General features: G+C 32.5%; 8 non-coding genes across 8 annotated transcripts; all 8 read right to left on the reverse strand.

Annotated features, from left to right (window-relative positions):
• Positions 1-1749: 1749 nt before the first annotated feature.
• Positions 1750-1823, reverse strand: TRNAI-AAU (transfer RNA isoleucine (anticodon AAU)). The gene has a single exon. It is a non-coding gene; the product is annotated as a tRNA-Ile (tRNA).
• Positions 1824-4880: 3057 nt separating this feature from the next.
• Positions 4881-4954, reverse strand: TRNAI-AAU (transfer RNA isoleucine (anticodon AAU)). Its single transcript has one exon. It is a non-coding gene; the product is annotated as a tRNA-Ile (tRNA).
• A 1588-nt stretch (positions 4955-6542) lies between these two features.
• Positions 6543-6616, reverse strand: TRNAI-AAU (transfer RNA isoleucine (anticodon AAU)). The gene has a single exon. It is a non-coding gene; the product is annotated as a tRNA-Ile (tRNA).
• Positions 6617-8195: 1579 nt separating this feature from the next.
• TRNAI-AAU (transfer RNA isoleucine (anticodon AAU)) lies at positions 8196-8269 on the reverse strand. The gene has a single exon. It is a non-coding gene; the product is annotated as a tRNA-Ile (tRNA).
• A 1579-nt stretch (positions 8270-9848) lies between these two features.
• Positions 9849-9922, reverse strand: TRNAI-AAU (transfer RNA isoleucine (anticodon AAU)). The gene has a single exon. It is a non-coding gene; the product is annotated as a tRNA-Ile (tRNA).
• Positions 9923-13162: 3240 nt separating this feature from the next.
• On the reverse strand, positions 13163-13236 carry TRNAI-AAU (transfer RNA isoleucine (anticodon AAU)). The gene has a single exon. It is a non-coding gene; the product is annotated as a tRNA-Ile (tRNA).
• Positions 13237-16293: 3057 nt separating this feature from the next.
• On the reverse strand, positions 16294-16367 carry TRNAI-AAU (transfer RNA isoleucine (anticodon AAU)). The gene has a single exon. It is a non-coding gene; the product is annotated as a tRNA-Ile (tRNA).
• A 1588-nt stretch (positions 16368-17955) lies between these two features.
• TRNAI-AAU (transfer RNA isoleucine (anticodon AAU)) lies at positions 17956-18029 on the reverse strand. Its single transcript has one exon. It is a non-coding gene; the product is annotated as a tRNA-Ile (tRNA).
• Between the last annotated feature and the right edge of the window lie 1127 nt (positions 18030-19156).

Consider the following 19156-nt stretch of genomic DNA (forward strand, 5'->3'; position numbering starts at 1 on the left):
TTTGTGATATATGTGTCTATGATGTTTTCAAGTATTCATGCACTCCACCGATGAGCTTATTCCATTCTTGTCCATCAAGAAAAGCAAATGGCCCATACGGGGATCGAACACGAGACCTTGGCGTTATTAGCACCACGCTCTAACCAACTGAGCTAACCTGCCACAGATGTTACTGCAAGCAAACACAAAACTGGCAAATGTACCTCAAAGCACAGATCTGATTTTGTTTTTATAGCATTTCATTTTTCAAAAAAAAGCTTAAGCCATAGAGTCACTTGAAGCATGGGTATCATAAAAATGCTCCAGTTTCTTTCCACATTACAAAATAAAAATAAATATTAGATAGGATAATAACAAAGATTAAGGCATCTACTAATAGTATAAAAATAGACAATTTATTCAAGGAGTATATGCAAATCTAAGCAAAATCAATCTAAATAAACTAATACACAATTTTTAATTGTAAATTTACAGATTGTTGAAAAAGATAATCCCAGGATGTAATCCATTATGTATTAAATTTAGTATGTTTTACCAAGTTGTGTTTGAATAACTTTTAACACAAAAAAAATATATTGGGGAAGTAACTTAATGTGCCCATTGGAAATAAAGAATGCTAGCCCATTTTGGAATGCAAAGCTTAAGAAAATACAAACTTCAATCCATAGGAAAGCACTTTTTATTCAGTCTACACTCTGTAATCATACTATAGCTTAATTTACAAATTGTGATGTCATTATCAGACTTAACTCACAAGAGACTTTCATCCTTGGTCTATAAAAAAGGCAGTCCTCTGTTATAAAGCTTGAAACAATTGTAAGTGGCTGATATGCAAATATGGAAATACTGAAAAACTGTCAATTCAATGCTAGGATAACATAAGGGGTGATGCTCCAACTGAAATAGGTCCTAGGCATTTAGGTTTCTAGTATCTATCTTCTCCTTTAAAAAATAGGTTACTTTTTATATATTATCATTGGGTTTGGACAAATATTCTACATAATACCTATTGCATCGCTGAGCTTATTAGAAACTTGAAATAATATATATAAAGTATTGAATTTCTTTTCTTTGCATTTAAAAGATTAGCGCACTTCAGTGGATGCCGTTGCTCAGGTGAGGGTTCCATGGTGTAATTGTTAGCACCCTGGACTTTGAATCTAGTAATCTGAGTTCATATCTCATGGGAGCTAACATTGTTTATTTTCCTTTTGTTCAAAGCTCCATTTTCATTCAATGTATGAGTATTGCAAATCTTCATTTAAAATTCATATAAATTCCATCATCTTCAGTGGTGTCCTTTGTTTAAACTCATTTTTAAACTTAGCAAATCAGAAGTATGTCAAATATTTGGAAATAAGAAAAGATGCAATAAGAATGCAGAGATCCATTACTTGTGCTCTGGTCTTTAGAAATTCTCCATTTTTTTTACTTCAGTGTGCACTAATGAGAGGGGAGCACATATCTTCTTCTTCTTCTAGTAACACCTAGTGCCCTCTATGTTTGAGCAGCAATATAATAACTGATTAATTTGCCCTTGCATATCTTAGTTATGCCATATTGCTTGATTTGAGACAAAAGTCACTGAGCCACGTAGAGAAAAATCTTCATCAGCCAAAGGATGACACTCCCACTGTCTTCTGATATGTATTTGAAGAGATTTTGTGATATATGTGTCTATGATGTTTTCAAGTATTCATGCACTCCACCGATGAGCTTATTCCATTCTTGTCCATCAAGAAAAGCAAATGGCCCATACGGGGATCGAACCCGTGACCTTGGCGTTATTAGCACCACACTCTAACCAACTGCGCTAACTGGCCACAGATATTACTGCAAGCACACACAAAACTGGCAAATATACCTCAAAGCACAGATCTGATTTTGTTTTTATAGCATTTCATTTTTCAAAAAAAAGCTTAAGCCATAGAGTCACTTGAAGCATGGGTATCATAAAAATGCTCCAGTTTCTTTCCACATTACAAAATAAAAATAAATATTAGATAGGATAATTACAAAGATTAAGGCATCTAGTAATAGTATAAAAATAGACAATTTAGACTAGGAGTATATGCAAATCTAAGCAAAATCAATCTAAAAAATCTAATACACAATTTTTAATTGTAAATTTACAGATTGTTGAAAAAGATATTCCCAGGATGTAATCCATTATGTATTAAATTTAGTATGTTTTACCAAGTTGTGTATGAATAACTTTTAACACAAAAAAATATATATTGGGGAAGAAGCTTAATGTGCCCATTGGAAATAAATAATGCTAGCCCATTTTGGAATGCAAAGCTTAAGAAAATACAAACTTCAATCCATAGGAAAGCACTTTTTATTCAGTCTACACTCTGTAATCATACTATAGCTTAATTTACAAATTGTGATGTCATTATCAGACTTAACTCACAAGAGACTTTCATCCTTGGTCTATAAAAAAGGCAATCATCTGTTATAAAGCTTGAAACAATTGTAAATGGCTGATATGCAAATATGGAAATACAGAAAAACAGTCAATTCAATGCTAGGATAACATAAGGGGTGATGCTCCAACTGAAATTGGTCCTAGGCATTTAGGTTTCTAGTATCTATCTTCTCCTTTAAAAAATAGGTTACTTTTTATATATTATCATTGGGTTTGGACAAATATTCTACATAATACCTATTGCATCCCTGAGCTTATTAGAAACTTGAAATAATATATATAAAGTATTGAATTTATTTTCTTTGCATTTAAAAGATGAGCGCACTTCAGTAGATGCCATTGCTCAGGTGAGGGTTCCATGGTGTAATTGTTAGCAACCTTGACTTTGAATCTAGTGATCTGAGTTCATATCTCGTGGGAGCTAACATTGTTTATTTTCCTTTTGTTCAAAGCTCCATTTTCATTCAATGTATGAGTATTGCAAATCTTCATTTAAAATTCATATAAATTCCATCATCTTCAGTGGTGTCCTTTGTTTAAACTCATTTTTAAACTTATCAAATCAGAAGTATTTCAAATATTTGGAAATAAGAAAAGATGCAATAAGAATGCAGAGATCCATTACTTGTGCTCTGCTCTTTAGAAATTCTCCATTTTCTTTTACTTCAGTGTGCACTAATGAGAGGGGAGCACATATCTTCTTCTTCTTCTAGTAACACCTAGTGCCCTCTATGTTTGAGCAGCAATATAACTGTTTAATTTGCCCTTGCATATCTTACTTATGCCATATTGCTTGATTTGAGACAAAAGTCACTGAGCCATGTAGAGAAAAATCGCTCTAACCAACTGAGCTAACCGGCCACAGATATCACTGCAAGCAAACACAAAACTGGCAAATGTACCTCAAAGCACAGATCATATTTTGTTTTTATAGCATTTCATTTTTCAAAAAAAAGCTTAAGCCATAGAGTCACTTGAAGCATGGGTATCATAAAAATGCTCCAGTTTCTTTCCACATTACAAAATAAAAATAAATATTAGATAGGATAATAACAAAGATTAAGGCATCTACTAATAGTATAAAAATAGACAATTTAGACAAGGAGTATATGCAAATCTAAGCAAAATCAATCTAAAAAATCTAATACACAATTTTTAATTGTAAATTTACAGATTGTTGAAAAAGATAATCCAGGATGTAATCCATTATGTATTAAATTTAGTATGTTTTACCAAGATGTGTATGAATAACTTTTAACACAAAAAAATATATATTGGGGAAGTAGCTTAATGTGCCCATTGGAAATAAAGAATGCTAGCCCATTTTGGAATGCAACGCTTAAGAAAATACAAACTTCAATCCATAGGAAAGCACTTTTTATTCAGTCTACACTCTGTAATCATACTATAGCTTAATTTACAAATTTTGATGTCATTATCAGACTTAACTCAAAAGAGACTTTCATCCTTGGTCTATAAAAAAGGCAGTCCTCTGTTATAAAGCTTGAAACAATTGTAAGTGGCTGATATGCAAATATGGAAATACTGAAAAACTGTCAATTCAATGCTAGTATAACATAAGGGGTGATGCTCCAACTGAAATTGGTCCTAGGCATTTAGGTTTCTAGTATCTATCTTCTCCTTTAAAAAATAGGTTACTTTTTATATATTATCATTGGGTTTGGACAAATATTCTACATAATACCTATTGCATCCCTGAGCTTATTAGAAACTTGAAATAATATATATAAAGTATTGAATTTCTTTTCTTTGCATTTAAAAGATGAGCACACTTCAGTAGATGCCATTGCTCAGGTGAGGGTTCCATGGTGTAATTGTTAGCACCCTGGACTTTGAATCTAGTAATCTGAGTTCATATCTCGTGGGAGCTAACATTGTTTATTTTCCTTTTGTTCAAAGCTCCATTTTCATTCAATGTATGAGTATTGCAAATCTTCATTTAAAATTCATATAAATTCCATCATCTTCAGTGGTGTCCTTTGTTTAAACTCATTTTTAAACTTAGCAAATCAGAAGTATGTCAAATATTAGGAAATAAGAAAAGATGCAATAAGAATGCAGAGATCCATTACTTGTGCTCTGGTCTTTAGAAATTCTCCATTTATTTTTACTTCAGTGTGCACTAATGAGAGGGGAGCACATATCTTCTTCTTCTTCTAGTAACACCTAGTGCCCTCTATATTTGAGCAGCAATATAATAACTGATTAATTTGCCCTTGCATATCTTAGTTATGCCATATTGCTTGATTTGAGACAAAAGTCACTGAGCCACGTAGAAAAAAATCTTCATCAGCCAAAGGATGACACTCCCACTGGCTTCTGATATGTATTTGAAGAGATTTTGTGATATATGTGTCTATGATGTTTTCAAGTATTCATGCACTCCACCGATGAGCTTATTCCATTCTTGTCCATCAAGAAAAGCAAATGGCCCATACGGGGATCGAACCTGTGACCTTGGCATTATTAGCACCACGCTCTAACCAACTGCGCTAACCGGCCACAGATATTACTGCAAGCAAACACAAAACTGGCAAATATATCTCAAAGCACAGATCATATTTTGTTTTTATAGCATTTCATTTTTCAAAAAAAAGCTTAAGCCATAGAGTCACTTGAAGCATGGGTATCATAAAAATGCTCCAGTTTCTTTCCACATTTCAAAATAAAAATAAATATTAGATAGGATAATTACAAAGATTAAGGCATCTAGTAATAGTATAAAAATAGACAATTTAGACTAGGAGTATATGCAAATCTAAGCAAAATCAATCTAAAAAATCTAATACACAATTTTTAATTGTAAATTTACAGATTGTTGAAAAAGATAATCCAGGATGTAATCCATTATGTATTAAATTTAGTATGTTTTACCAAGTTGTGTATGAATAACTTTTAACACAAAAAAATAAATATTGGGGAAGTAGCTTAATGTGCCTATTGGAAATAAAGAATGCTAGCCCATTTTGGAATGCAAAGCTTAAGAAAATACAAACTTCAATCCATAGGAAAGCACTTTTTATTCAGTCTACACTCTGTAATCATACTATAGCTTAATTTACAAATTTTGATGTCATTATCAGACTTAACTCAAAAGAGACTTTCATCCTTGGTCTATAAAAAAGGCAGTCCTCTGTTATAAAGCTTGAAACAATTGTAAGTGGCTGATATGCAAATATGGAAATACTGAAAAACTGTCAATTCAATGCTAGGATAACATAAGGGGTGATGCTCCAACTGAAATTGGTCCTAGGCATTTAGGTTTCTAGTATCTATCTTCTCCTTTAAAAAATAGGTTACTTTTTATATATTATCATTGGGTTTGGACAAATATTCTACATAATACCTATTGCATCCCTGAGCTTATTAGAAACTTGAAATAATATATATAAAGTATTGAATTTCTTTTCTTTGCATTTAAAAGATGAGCACACTTCAGTAGATGCCATTGCTCAGGTGAGGGTTCCATGGTGTAATTGTTAGCACCCTGGACTTTGAATCTAGTAATCTGAGTTCATATCTCGTGGGAGCTAACATTGTTTATTTTCCTTTTGTTCAAAGCTCCATTTTCATTCAATGTATGAGTATTGCAAATCTTCATTTAAAATTCATATAAATTCCATCATCTTCAGTGGTGTCCTTTGTTTAAACTCATTTTTAAACTTATCAAATCAGAAGTATGTCAAATATTAGGAAATAAGAAAAGATGCAATAAGAATGCAGAGATCCATTACTTGTGCTCTGGTCTTTAGAAATTCTCCATTTATTTTTACTTCAGTGTGCACTAATGAGAGGGGAGCACATATCTTCTTCTTCTTCTAGTAACACCTAGTGCCCTCTATATTTGAGCAGCAATATAATAACTGATTAATTTGCCCTTGCATATCTTAGTTATGCCATATTGCTTGATTTGAGACAAAAGTCACTGAGCCACGTAGAAAAAAATCTTCATCAGCCAAAGGATGACACTCCCACTGGCTTCTGATATGTATTTGAAGAGATTTTGTGATATATGTGTCTATGATGTTTTCAAGTATTCATGCACTCCACCGATGAGCTTATTCCATTCTTGTCCATCAAGAAAAGCAAATGGCCCATACGGGGATCGAACCTGTGACCTTGGCATTATTAGCACCACGCTCTAACCAACTGCGCTAACCGGCCACAGATATTACTGCAAGCAAACACAAAACTGGCAAATATATCTCAAAGCACAGATCATATTTTGTTTTTATAGCATTTCATTTTTCAAAAAAAAGCTTAAGCCATAGAGTCACTTGAAGCATGGGTATCATAAAAATGCTCCAGTTTCTTTCCACATTACAAAATAAAAATAAATATTAGATAGGATAATTACAAAGATTAAGGCATCTAGTAATAGTATAAAAATAGACAATTTAGACTAGGAGTATATGCAAATCTAAGCAAAATCAATCTAAAAAATCTAATACACAATTTTTAATTGTAAATTTACAGATTGTTGAAAAAGATAATCCAGGATGTAATCCATTATGTATTAAATTTAGTATGTTTTACCAAGTTGTGTATGAATAACTTTTAACACAAAAAAATAAATATTGGGGAAGTAGCTTAATGTGCCTATTGGAAATAAAGAATGCTAGCCCATTTTGGAATGCAAAGCTTAAGAAAATACAAACTTCAATCCATAGGAAAGCACTTTTTATTCAGTCTACACTCTGTAATCATACTATAGCTTAATTTACAAATTGTGATGTCATTATCAGACTTAACTCACAAGAGACTTTCATCCTTGGTCTATAAAAAAGGCAGTCCTCTGTTATAAAGCTTGAAACAATTGTAAGTGGCTGATATGCAAATATGGAAATACTGAAAAACTGTCAATTCAATGCTAGGATAACATAAGGGGTGATGCTCCAACTGAAATTGGTCCTAGGCATTTAGGTTTCTAGTATCTATCTTCTCCTTTAAAAAATAGGTTACTTTTTATATATTATCATTGGGTTTGGACAAATATTCTACATAATACCTATTGCATCCCTGAGCTTATTAGAAACTTGAAATAATATATATAAAGTATTGAATTTCTTTTCTTTGCATTTAAAAGATGAGCGCACTTCAGTAGATGCCATTGCTCAGGTTAGGGTTCCATGGTGTAATTGTTAGCACCCTGGACTTGGAATCTAGTAATCTGAGTTCATATCTCGTGGGAGCTAACATTGTTTATTTTCCTTTTGTTCAAAGCTCCATTTTCATTCAATGTATGAGTATTGCAAATCTTCATTTAAAATTCATATAAATTCCATCATCTTCAGTGGTGTCCTTTGTTTAAACTCATTTTTAAACTTATCAAATCAGAAGTATGTCAAATATTTGGAAATAAGAAAAGATGCAATAAGAATCCATTACTTCTGCTCTGGTCTTTAGAAATTCTCCATTTTTTTTACTTCAGTGTGCACTAATGAGAGGGGAGCACATATCTTCTTCTTCTTCTAGTAACACCTAGTGCCCTCTATGTTTGAGCAGCAATATAATAACTGATTAATTTGCCCTTGCATATCTTAGTTATGCCATATTGCTTGATTTGAGACAAAAGTCACTGAGCCATGTAGAGAAAAATCTTCATCAGCCAAAGGATGACACTCCCACTGGCTTCTGATATGTATTTGAAGAGATTTTGTGATATATGTGTCTATGATGTTTTCAAGTATTCATGCACTCCACGGATGAGCTTATTCCATTCCTGTCCATCAAGATAAGCAAATGGCCCATACGGGGATCGAACCCGAGACCTTGGCGTTATTAGCACCACGCTCTAACCAACTGAGCTAACCTGCCACAGATGTTACTGCAAGCAAACACAAAACTGGCAAATGTACCTCAAAGCACAGATCTGATTTTGTTTTTATAGCATTTCATTTTTCAAAAAAAAGCTTAAGCCATAGAGTCACTTGAAGCATGGGTATCATAAAAATGCTCCAGTTTCTTTCCACATTACAAAATAAAAATAAATATTAGATAGGATAATTACAAAGATTAAGGCATCTAGTAATAGTATAAAAATAGACAATTTAGACTAGGAGTATATGCAAATCTAAGCAAAATCAATCTAAAAAATCTAATACACAATTTTTAATTGTAAATTTACAGATTGTTGAAAAAGATAATCCAGGATGTAATCCATTATGTATTAAATTTAGTATGTTTTACCAAGTTGTGTATGAATAACTTTAAACACAAAAAAATAAATATTGGGGAAGTAGCTTAATGTGCCTATTGGAAATAAAGAATGCTAGCCCATTTTGGAATGCAAAGCTTAAGAAAATACAAACTTCAATCCATAGGAAAGCACTTTTTATTCAGTCTACACTCTGTAATCATACTATAGCTTAATTTACAAATTGTGATGTCATTATCAGACTTAACTCACAAGAGACTTTCATCCTTGGTCTATAAAAAAGGCAGTCCTCTGTTATAAAGCTTGAAACAATTGTAAGTGGCTGATATGCAAATATGGAAATACTGAAAAACTGTCAATTCAATGCTAGGATAACATAAGGGGTGATGCTCCAACTGAAATTGGTCCTAGGCATTTAGGTTTCTAGTATCTATCTTCTCCTTTAAAAAATAGGTTACTTTTTATATATTATCATTGGGTTTGGACAAATATTCTACATAATACCTATTGCATCCCTGAGCTTATTAGAAACTTGAAATAATATATATAAAGTATTGAATTTCTTTTCTTTGCATTTAAAAGATGAGCGCACTTCAGTAGATGCCATTGCTCAGGTTAGGGTTCCATGGTGTAATTGTTAGCACCCTGGACTTGGAATCTAGTAATCTGAGTTCATATCTCGTGGGAGCTAACATTGTTTATTTTCCTTTTGTTCAAAGCTCCATTTTCATTCAATGTATGAGTATTGCAAATCTTCATTTAAAATTCATATAAATTCCATCATCTTCAGTGGTGTCCTTTGTTTAAACTCATTTTTAAACTTATCAAATCAGAAGTATGTCAAATATTTGGAAATAAGAAAAGATGCAATAAGAATCCATTACTTCTGCTCTGGTCTTTAGAAATTCTCCATTTTTTTTACTTCAGTGTGCACTAATGAGAGGGGAGCACATATCTTCTTCTTCTTCTAGTAACACCTAGTGCCCTCTATGTTTGAGCAGCAATATAATAACTGATTAATTTGCCCTTGCATATCTTAGTTATGCCATATTGCTTGATTTGAGACAAAAGTCACTGAGCCATGTAGAGAAAAATCTTCATCAGCCAAAGGATGACACTCCCACTGGCTTCTGATATGTATTTGAAGAGATTTTGTGATATATGTGTCTATGATGTTTTCAAGTATTCATGCACTCCACGGATGAGCTTATTCCATTCCTGTCCATCAAGATAAGCAAATGGCCCATACGGGGATCGAACCCGAGACCTTGGCGTTATTAGCACCACGCTCTAACCAACTGAGCTAACCTGCCACAGATGTTACTGCAAGCAAACACAAAACTGGCAAATGTACCTCAAAGCACAGATCTGATTTTGTTTTTATAGCATTTCATTTTTCAAAAAAAAGCTTAAGCCATAGAGTCACTTGAAGCATGGGTATCATAAAAATGCTCCAGTTTCTTTCCACATTACAAAATAAAAATAAATATTAGATAGGATAATTACAAAGATTAAGGCATCTAGTAATAGTATAAAAATAGACAATTTAGACTAGGAGTATATGCAAATCTAAGCAAAATCAATCTAAAAAATCTAATACACAATTTTTAATTGTAAATTTACAGATTGTTGAAAAAGATAATCCAGGATGTAATCCATTATGTATTAAATTTAGTATGTTTTACCAAGTTGTGTATGAATAACTTTTAACACAAAAAAATAAATATTGGGAAAGTAGCTTAATGTGCCTATTGGAAATAAAGAATGCTAGCCCATTTTGGAATGCAAAGCTTAAGAAAATACAAACTTCAATCCATAGGAAAGCACTTTTTATTCAGTCTACACTCTGTAATCATACTATAGCTTAATTTACAAATTGTGATGTCATTATCAGACTTAACTCACAAGAGACTTTCATCCTTTGTCTATAAAAAAGGCAGTCCTCTGTTATAAAGCTTGAAACAATTGTAAGTGGCTGATATGCAAATATGGAAATACAGAAAAACTGTCAATTCAATGCTAGGATAACATAAGGGGTGATGCTCCAACTGAAATTGGTCCTAGGCATTTAGGTTTCTAGTATCTATCTTCTCCTTTAAAAAATAGGTTACTTTTTATATATTATCATTGGGTTTGGACAAATATTCTACATAATACCTATTGCATCCCTGAGCTTATTAGAAACTTGAAATAATATATATAAAGTATTGAATTTCTTTTCTTTGCATTTAAAAGATGAGCGCACTTCAGTAGATGCCATTGCTCAGGTGAGGGTTCCATGGTGTAATTGTTAGAACCCTGGACTTGGAATCTAGTAATCTGAGTTCATATCTCATGGGAGCTAACATTGTTTATTTTCCTTTTGTTCAAAGCTCCATTTTCATTCAATGTATGAGTATTGCAAATCTTCATTTAAAATTCATATAAATTCCATCATCTTCAGTGGTGTCCTTTGTTTAAACTCATTTTTAAACTTATCAAATCAGAAGTATGTCAAATATTTGGAAATAAGAAAAGATGCAATAAGAATCCATTACTTCTGCTCTGGTCTTTAGAAATTCTCCATTTTTTTTACTTCAGTGTGCACTAATGAGAGGGGAGCACATATCTTCTTCTTCTTCTAGTAACACCTAGTGCCCTCTATGTTTGAGCAGCAATATAATAACTGATTAATTTGCCCTTGCATATCTTAGTTATGCCATATTGCTTGATTTGAGACAAAAGTCACTGAGCCATGTAGAGAAAAATCTTCATCAGCCAAAGGATGACACTCCCACTGGCTTCTGATATGTATTTGAAGAGATTTTGTGATATATGTGTCTATGATGTTTTCAAGTATTCATGCACTCCACCGATGAGCTTATTCCATTCTTGTCCATCAAGAAAAGCAAATGGCCCATACGGGGATCGAACACGAGACCTTGGCGTTATTAGCACCACGCTCTAACCAACTGAGCTAACCTGCCACAGATGTTACTGCAAGCAAACACAAAACTGGCAAATGTACCTCAAAGCACAGATCTGATTTTGTTTTTATAGCATTTCATTTTTCAAAAAAAAGCTTAAGCCATAGAGTCACTTGAAGCATGGGTATCATAAAAATGCTCCAGTTTCTTTCCACATTACAAAATAAAAATAAATATTAGATAGGATAATAACAAAGATTAAGGCATCTACTAATAGTATAAAAATAGACAATTTATTCAAGGAGTATATGCAAATCTAAGCAAAATCAATCTAAATAAACTAATACACAATTTTTAATTGTAAATTTACAGATTGTTGAAAAAGATAATCCCAGGATGTAATCCATTATGTATTAAATTTAGTATGTTTTACCAAGTTGTGTTTGAATAACTTTTAACACAAAAAAAATATATTGGGGAAGTAACTTAATGTGCCCATTGGAAATAAAGAATGCTAGCCCATTTTGGAATGCAAAGCTTAAGAAAATACAAACTTCAATCCATAGGAAAGCACTTTTTATTCAGTCTACACTCTGTAATCATACTATAGCTTAATTTACAAATTGTGATGTCATTATCAGACTTAACTCACAAGAGACTTTCATCCTTGGTCTATAAAAAAGGCAGTCCTCTGTTATAAAGCTCGAAACAATTGTAAGTGGCTGATATGCAAATATGGAAATACTGAAAAACTGTCAATTCAATGCTAGGATAACATAAGGGGTGATGCTCCAACTGAAATAGGTCCTAGGCATTTAGGTTTCTAGTATCTATCTTCTCCTTTAAAAAATAGGTTACTTTTTATATATTATCATTGGGTTTGGACAAATATTCTACATAATACCTATTGCATCGCTGAGCTTATTAGAAACTTGAAATAATATATATAAAGTATTGAATTTCTTTTCTTTGCATTTAAAAGATTAGCGCACTTCAGTGGATGCCGTTGCTCAGGTGAGGGTTCCATGGTGTAATTGTTAGCACCCTGGACTTTGAATCTAGTAATCTGAGTTCATATCTCATGGGAGCTAACATTGTTTATTTTCCTTTTGTTCAAAGCTCCATTTTCATTCAATGTATGAGTATTGCAAATCTTCATTTAAAATTCATATAAATTCCATCATCTTCAGTGGTGTCCTTTGTTTAAACTCATTTTTAAACTTAGCAAATCAGAAGTATGTCAAATATTTGGAAATAAGAAAAGATGCAATAAGAATGCAGAGATCCATTACTTGTGCTCTGGTCTTTAGAAATTCTCCATTTTTTTTACTTCAGTGTGCACTAATGAGAGGGGAGCACATATCTTCTTCTTCTTCTAGTAACACCTAGTGCCCTCTATGTTTGAGCAGCAATATAATAACTGATTAATTTGCCCTTGCATATCTTAGTTATGCCATATTGCTTGATTTGAGACAAAAGTCACTGAGCCACGTAGAGAAAAATCTTCATCAGCCAAAGGATGACACTCCCACTGTCTTCTGATATGTATTTGAAGAGATTTTGTGATATATGTGTCTATGATGTTTTCAAGTATTCATGCACTCCACCGATGAGCTTATTCCATTCTTGTCCATCAAGAAAAGCAAATGGCCCATACGGGGATCGAACCCGTGACCTTGGCGTTATTAGCACCACACTCTAACCAACTGCGCTAACTGGCCACAGATATTACTGCAAGCACACACAAAACTGGCAAATATACCTCAAAGCACAGATCTGATTTTGTTTTTATAGCATTTCATTTTTCAAAAAAAAGCTTAAGCCATAGAGTCACTTGAAGCATGGGTATCATAAAAATGCTCCAGTTTCTTTCCACATTACAAAATAAAAATAAATATTAGATAGGATAATTACAAAGATTAAGGCATCTAGTAATAGTATAAAAATAGACAATTTAGACTAGGAGTATATGCAAATCTAAGCAAAATCAATCTAAAAAATCTAATACACAATTTTTAATTGTAAATTTACAGATTGTTGAAAAAGATATTCCCAGGATGTAATCCATTATGTATTAAATTTAGTATGTTTTACCAAGTTGTGTATGAATAACTTTTAACACAAAAAAATATATATTGGGGAAGAAGCTTAATGTGCCCATTGGAAATAAATAATGCTAGCCCATTTTGGAATGCAAAGCTTAAGAAAATACAAACTTCAATCCATAGGAAAGCACTTTTTATTCAGTCTACACTCTGTAATCATACTATAGCTTAATTTACAAATTGTGATGTCATTATCAGACTTAACTCACAAGAGACTTTCATCCTTGGTCTATAAAAAAGGCAATCATCTGTTATAAAGCTTGAAACAATTGTAAATGGCTGATATGCAAATATGGAAATACAGAAAAACAGTCAATTCAATGCTAGGATAACATAAGGGGTGATGCTCCAACTGAAATTGGTCCTAGGCATTTAGGTTTCTAGTATCTATCTTCTCCTTTAAAAAATAGGTTACTTTTTATATATTATCATTGGGTTTGGACAAATATTCTACATAATACCTATTGCATCCCTGAGCTTATTAGAAACTTGAAATAATATATATAAAGTATTGAATTTATTTTCTTTGCATTTAAAAGATGAGCGCACTTCAGTAGATGCCATTGCTCAGGTGAGGGTTCCATGGTGTAATTGTTAGCAACCTTGACTTTGAATCTAGTGATCTGAGTTCATATCTCGTGGGAGCTAACATTGTTTATTTTCCTTTTGTTCAAAGCTCCATTTTCATTCAATGTATGAGTATTGCAAATCTTCATTTAAAATTCATATAAATTCCATCATCTTCAGTGGTGTCCTTTGTTTAAACTCATTTTTAAACTTATCAAATCAGAAGTATTTCAAATATTTGGAAATAAGAAAAGATGCAATAAGAATGCAGAGATCCATTACTTGTGCTCTGCTCTTTAGAAATTCTCCATTTTCTTTTACTTCAGTGTGCACTAATGAGAGGGGAGCACATATCTTCTTCTTCTTCTAGTAACACCTAGTGCCCTCTATGTTTGAGCAGCAATATAACTGTTTAATTTGCCCTTGCATATCTTACTTATGCCATATTGCTTGATTTGAGACAAAAGTCACTGAGCCATGTAGAGAAAAATCGCTCTAACCAACTGAGCTAACCGGCCACAGATATCACTGCAAGCAAACACAAAACTGGCAAATGTACCTCAAAGCACAGATCATATTTTGTTTTTATAGCATTTCATTTTTCAAAAAAAAGCTTAAGCCATAGAGTCACTTGAAGCATGGGTATCATAAAAATGCTCCAGTTTCTTTCCACATTACAAAATAAAAATAAATATTAGATAGGATAATAACAAAGATTAAGGCATCTACTAATAGTATAAAAATAGACAATTTAGACAAGGAGTATATGCAAATCTAAGCAAAATCAATCTAAAAAATCTAATACACAATTTTTAATTGTAAATTTACAGATTGTTGAAAAAGATAATCCAAGATGTAATCCATTATGTATTAAATTTAGTATGTTTTACCAAGATGTGTATGAATAACTTTTAACACAAAAAAATATATATTGGGGAAGTAGCTTAATGTGCCCATTGGAAATAAAGAATGCTAGCCCATTTTGGAATGCAACGCTTAAGAAAATACAAACTTCAATCCATAGGAAAGCACTTTTTATTCAGTCTACACTCTGTAATCATACTATAGCTTAATTTACAAATTTTGATGTCATTATCAGACTTAACTCAAAAGAGACTTTCATCCTTGGTCTATAAAAAAGGCAGTCCTCTGTTATAAAGCTTGAAACAATTGTAAGTGGCTGATATGCAAATATGGAAATACTGAAAAACTGTCAATTCAATGCTAGTATAACATAAGGGGTGATGCTCCAACTGAAATTGGTCCTAGGCATTTAGGTTTCTAGTATCTATCTTCTCCTTTAAAAAATAGGTTACTTTTTATATATTATCATTGGGTTTGGACAAATATTCTACATAATACCTATTGCATCCCTGAGCTTATTAGAAACTTGAAATAATATATATAAAGTATTGAATTTCTTTTCTTTGCATTTAAAAGATGAGCACACTTCAGTAGATGCCATTGCTCAGGTGAGGGTTCCATGGTGTAATTGTTAGCACCCTGGACTTTGAATCTAGTAATCTGAGTTCATATCTCGTGGGAGCTAACATTGTTTATTTTCCTTTTGTTCAAAGCTCCATTTTCATTCAATGTATGAGTATTGCAAATCTTCATTTAAAATTCATATAAATTCCATCATCTTCAGTGGTGTCCTTTGTTTAAACTCATTTTTAAACTTAGCAAATCAGAAGTATGTCAAATATTAGGAAATAAGAAAAGATGCAATAAGAATGCAGAGATCCATTACTTGTGCTCTGGTCTTTAGAAATTCTCCATTTATTTTTACTTCAGTGTGCACTAATGAGAGGGGAGCACATATCTTCTTCTTCTTCTAGTAACACCTAGTGCCCTCTATATTTGAGCAGCAATATAATAACTGATTAATTTGCCCTTGCATATCTTAGTTATGCCATATTGCTTGATTTGAGACAAAAGTCACTGAGCCACGTAGAAAAAAATCTTCATCAGCCAAAGGATGACACTCCCACTGGCTTCTGATATGTATTTGAAGAGATTTTGTGATATATGTGTCTATGATGTTTTCAAGTATTCATGCACTCCACCGATGAGCTTATTCCATTCTTGTCCATCAAGAAAAGCAAATGGCCCATACGGGGATCGAACCTGTGACCTTGGCATTATTAGCACCACGCTCTAACCAACTGCGCTAACCGGCCACAGATATTACTGCAAGCAAACACAAAACTGGCAAATATATCTCAAAGCACAGATCATATTTTGTTTTTATAGCATTTCATTTTTCAAAAAAAAGCTTAAGCCATAGAGTCACTTGAAGCATGGGTATCATAAAAATGCTCCAGTTTCTTTCCACATTACAAAATAAAAATAAATATTAGATAGGATAATTACAAAGATTAAGGCATCTAGTAATAGTATAAAAATAGACAATTTAGACTAGGAGTATATGCAAATCTAAGCAAAATCAATCTAAAAAATCTAATACACAATTTTTAATTGTAAATTTACAGATTGTTGAAAAAGATAATCCAGGATGTAATCCATTATGTATTAAATTTAGTATGTTTTACCAAGTTGTGTATGAATAACTTTTAACACAAAAAAATAAATATTGGGGAAGTAGCTTAATGTGCCTATTGGAAATAAAGAATGCTAGCCCATTTTGGAATGCAAAGCTTAAGAAAATACAAACTTCAATCCATAGGAAAGCACTTTTTATTCAGTCTACACTCTGTAATCATACTATAGCTTAATTTACAAATTTTGATGTCATTATCAGACTTAACTCAAAAGAGACTTTCATCCTTGGTCTATAAAAAAGGCAGTCCTCTGTTATAAAGCTTGAAACAATTGTAAGTGGCTGATATGCAAATATGGAAATACTGAAAAACTGTCAATTCAATGCTAGGATAACATAAGGGGTGATGCTCCAACTGAAATTGGTCCTAGGCATTTAGGTTTCTAGTATCTATCTTCTCCTTTAAAAAATAGGTTACTTTTTATATATTATCATTGGGTTTGGACAAATATTCTACATAATACCTATTGCATCCCTGAGCTTATTAGAAACTTGAAATAATATATATAAAGTATTGAATTTCTTTTCTTTGCATTTAAAAGATGAGCACACTTCAGTAGATGCCATTGCTCAGGTGAGGGTTCCATGGTGTAATTGTTAGCACCCTGGACTTTGAATCTAGTAATCTGAGTTCATATCTCGTGGGAGCTAACATTGTTTATTTTCCTTTTGTTCAAAGCTCCATTTTCATTCAATGTATGAGTATTGCAAATCTTCATTTAAAATTCATATAAATTCCATCATCTTCAGTGGTGTCCTTTGTTTAAACTCATTTTTAAACTTATCAAATCAGAAGTATGTCAAATATTAGGAAATAAGAAAAGATGCAATAAGAATGCAGAGATCCATTACTTGTGCTCTGGTCTTTAGAAATTCTCCATTTATTTTTACTTCAGTGTGCACTAATGAGAGGGGAGCACATATCTTCTTCTTCTTCTAGTAACACCTAGTGCCCTCTATATTTGAGCAGCAATATAATAACTGATTAATTTGCCCTTGCATATCTTAGTTATGCCATATTGCTTGATTTGAGACAAAAGTCACTGAGCCACGTAGAAAAAAATCTTCATCAGCCAAAGGATGACACTCCCACTGGCTTCTGATATGTATTTGAAGAGATTTTGTGATATATGTGTCTATGATGTTTTCAAGTATTCATGCACTCCACCGATGAGCTTATTCCATTCTTGTCCATCAAGAAAAGCAAATGGCCCATACGGGGATCGAACCTGTGACCTTGGCATTATTAGCACCACGCTCTAACCAACTGCGCTAACCGGCCACAGATATTACTGCAAGCAAACACAAAACTGGCAAATATATCTCAAAGCACAGATCATATTTTGTTTTTATAGCATTTCATTTTTCAAAAAAAAGCTTAAGCCATAGAGTCACTTGAAGCATGGGTATCATAAAAATGCTCCAGTTTCTTTCCACATTACAAAATAAAAATAAATATTAGATAGGATAATTACAAAGATTAAGGCATCTAGTAATAGTATAAAAATAGACAATTTAGACTAGGAGTATATGCAAATCTAAGCAAAATCAATCTAAAAAATCTAATACACAATTTTTAATTGTAAATTTACAGATTGTTGAAAAAGATAATCCAGGATGTAATCCATTATGTATTAAATTTAGTATGTTTTACCAAGTTGTGTATGAATAACTTTTAACACAAAAAAATAAATATTGGGGAAGTAGCTTAATGTGCCTATTGGAAATAAAGAATGCTAGCCCATTTTGGAATGCAAAGCTTAAGAAAATACAAACTTCAATCCATAGGAAAGCACTTTTTATTCAGTCTACACTCTGTAATCATACTATAGCTTAATTTACAAATTGTGATGTCATTATCAGACTTAACTCACAAGAGACTTTCATCCTTGGTCTATAAAAAAGGCAGTCCTCTGTTATAAAGCTTGAAACAATTGTAAGTGGCTGATATGCAAATATGGAAATACTGAAAAACTGTCAATTCAATGCTAGGATAACATAAGGGGTGATGCTCCAACTGAAATTGGTCCTAGGCATTTAGGTTTCTAGTATCTATCTTCTCCTTTAAAAAATAGGTTACTTTTTATATATTATCATTGGGTTTGGACAAATATTCTACATAATACCTATTGCATCCCTGAGCTTATTAGAAACTTGAAATAATATATATAAAGTATTGAATTTCTTTTCTTTGCATTTAAAAGATGAGCGCACTTCAGTAGATGCCATTGCTCAGGTTAGGGTTCCATGGTGTAATTGTTAGCACCCTGGACTTGGAATCTAGTAATCTGAGTTCATATCTCGTGGGAGCTAACATTGTTTATTTTCCTTTTGTTCAAAGCTCCATTTTCATTCAATGTATGAGTATTGCAAATCTTCATTTAAAATTCATATAAATTCCATCATCTT

This window comes from Pseudophryne corroboree, chromosome 11 (assembly GCF_028390025.1).
Source record: "Pseudophryne corroboree isolate aPseCor3 chromosome 11, aPseCor3.hap2, whole genome shotgun sequence".
Classification (NCBI taxonomy): domain Eukaryota; kingdom Metazoa; phylum Chordata; class Amphibia; order Anura; family Myobatrachidae; genus Pseudophryne; species Pseudophryne corroboree.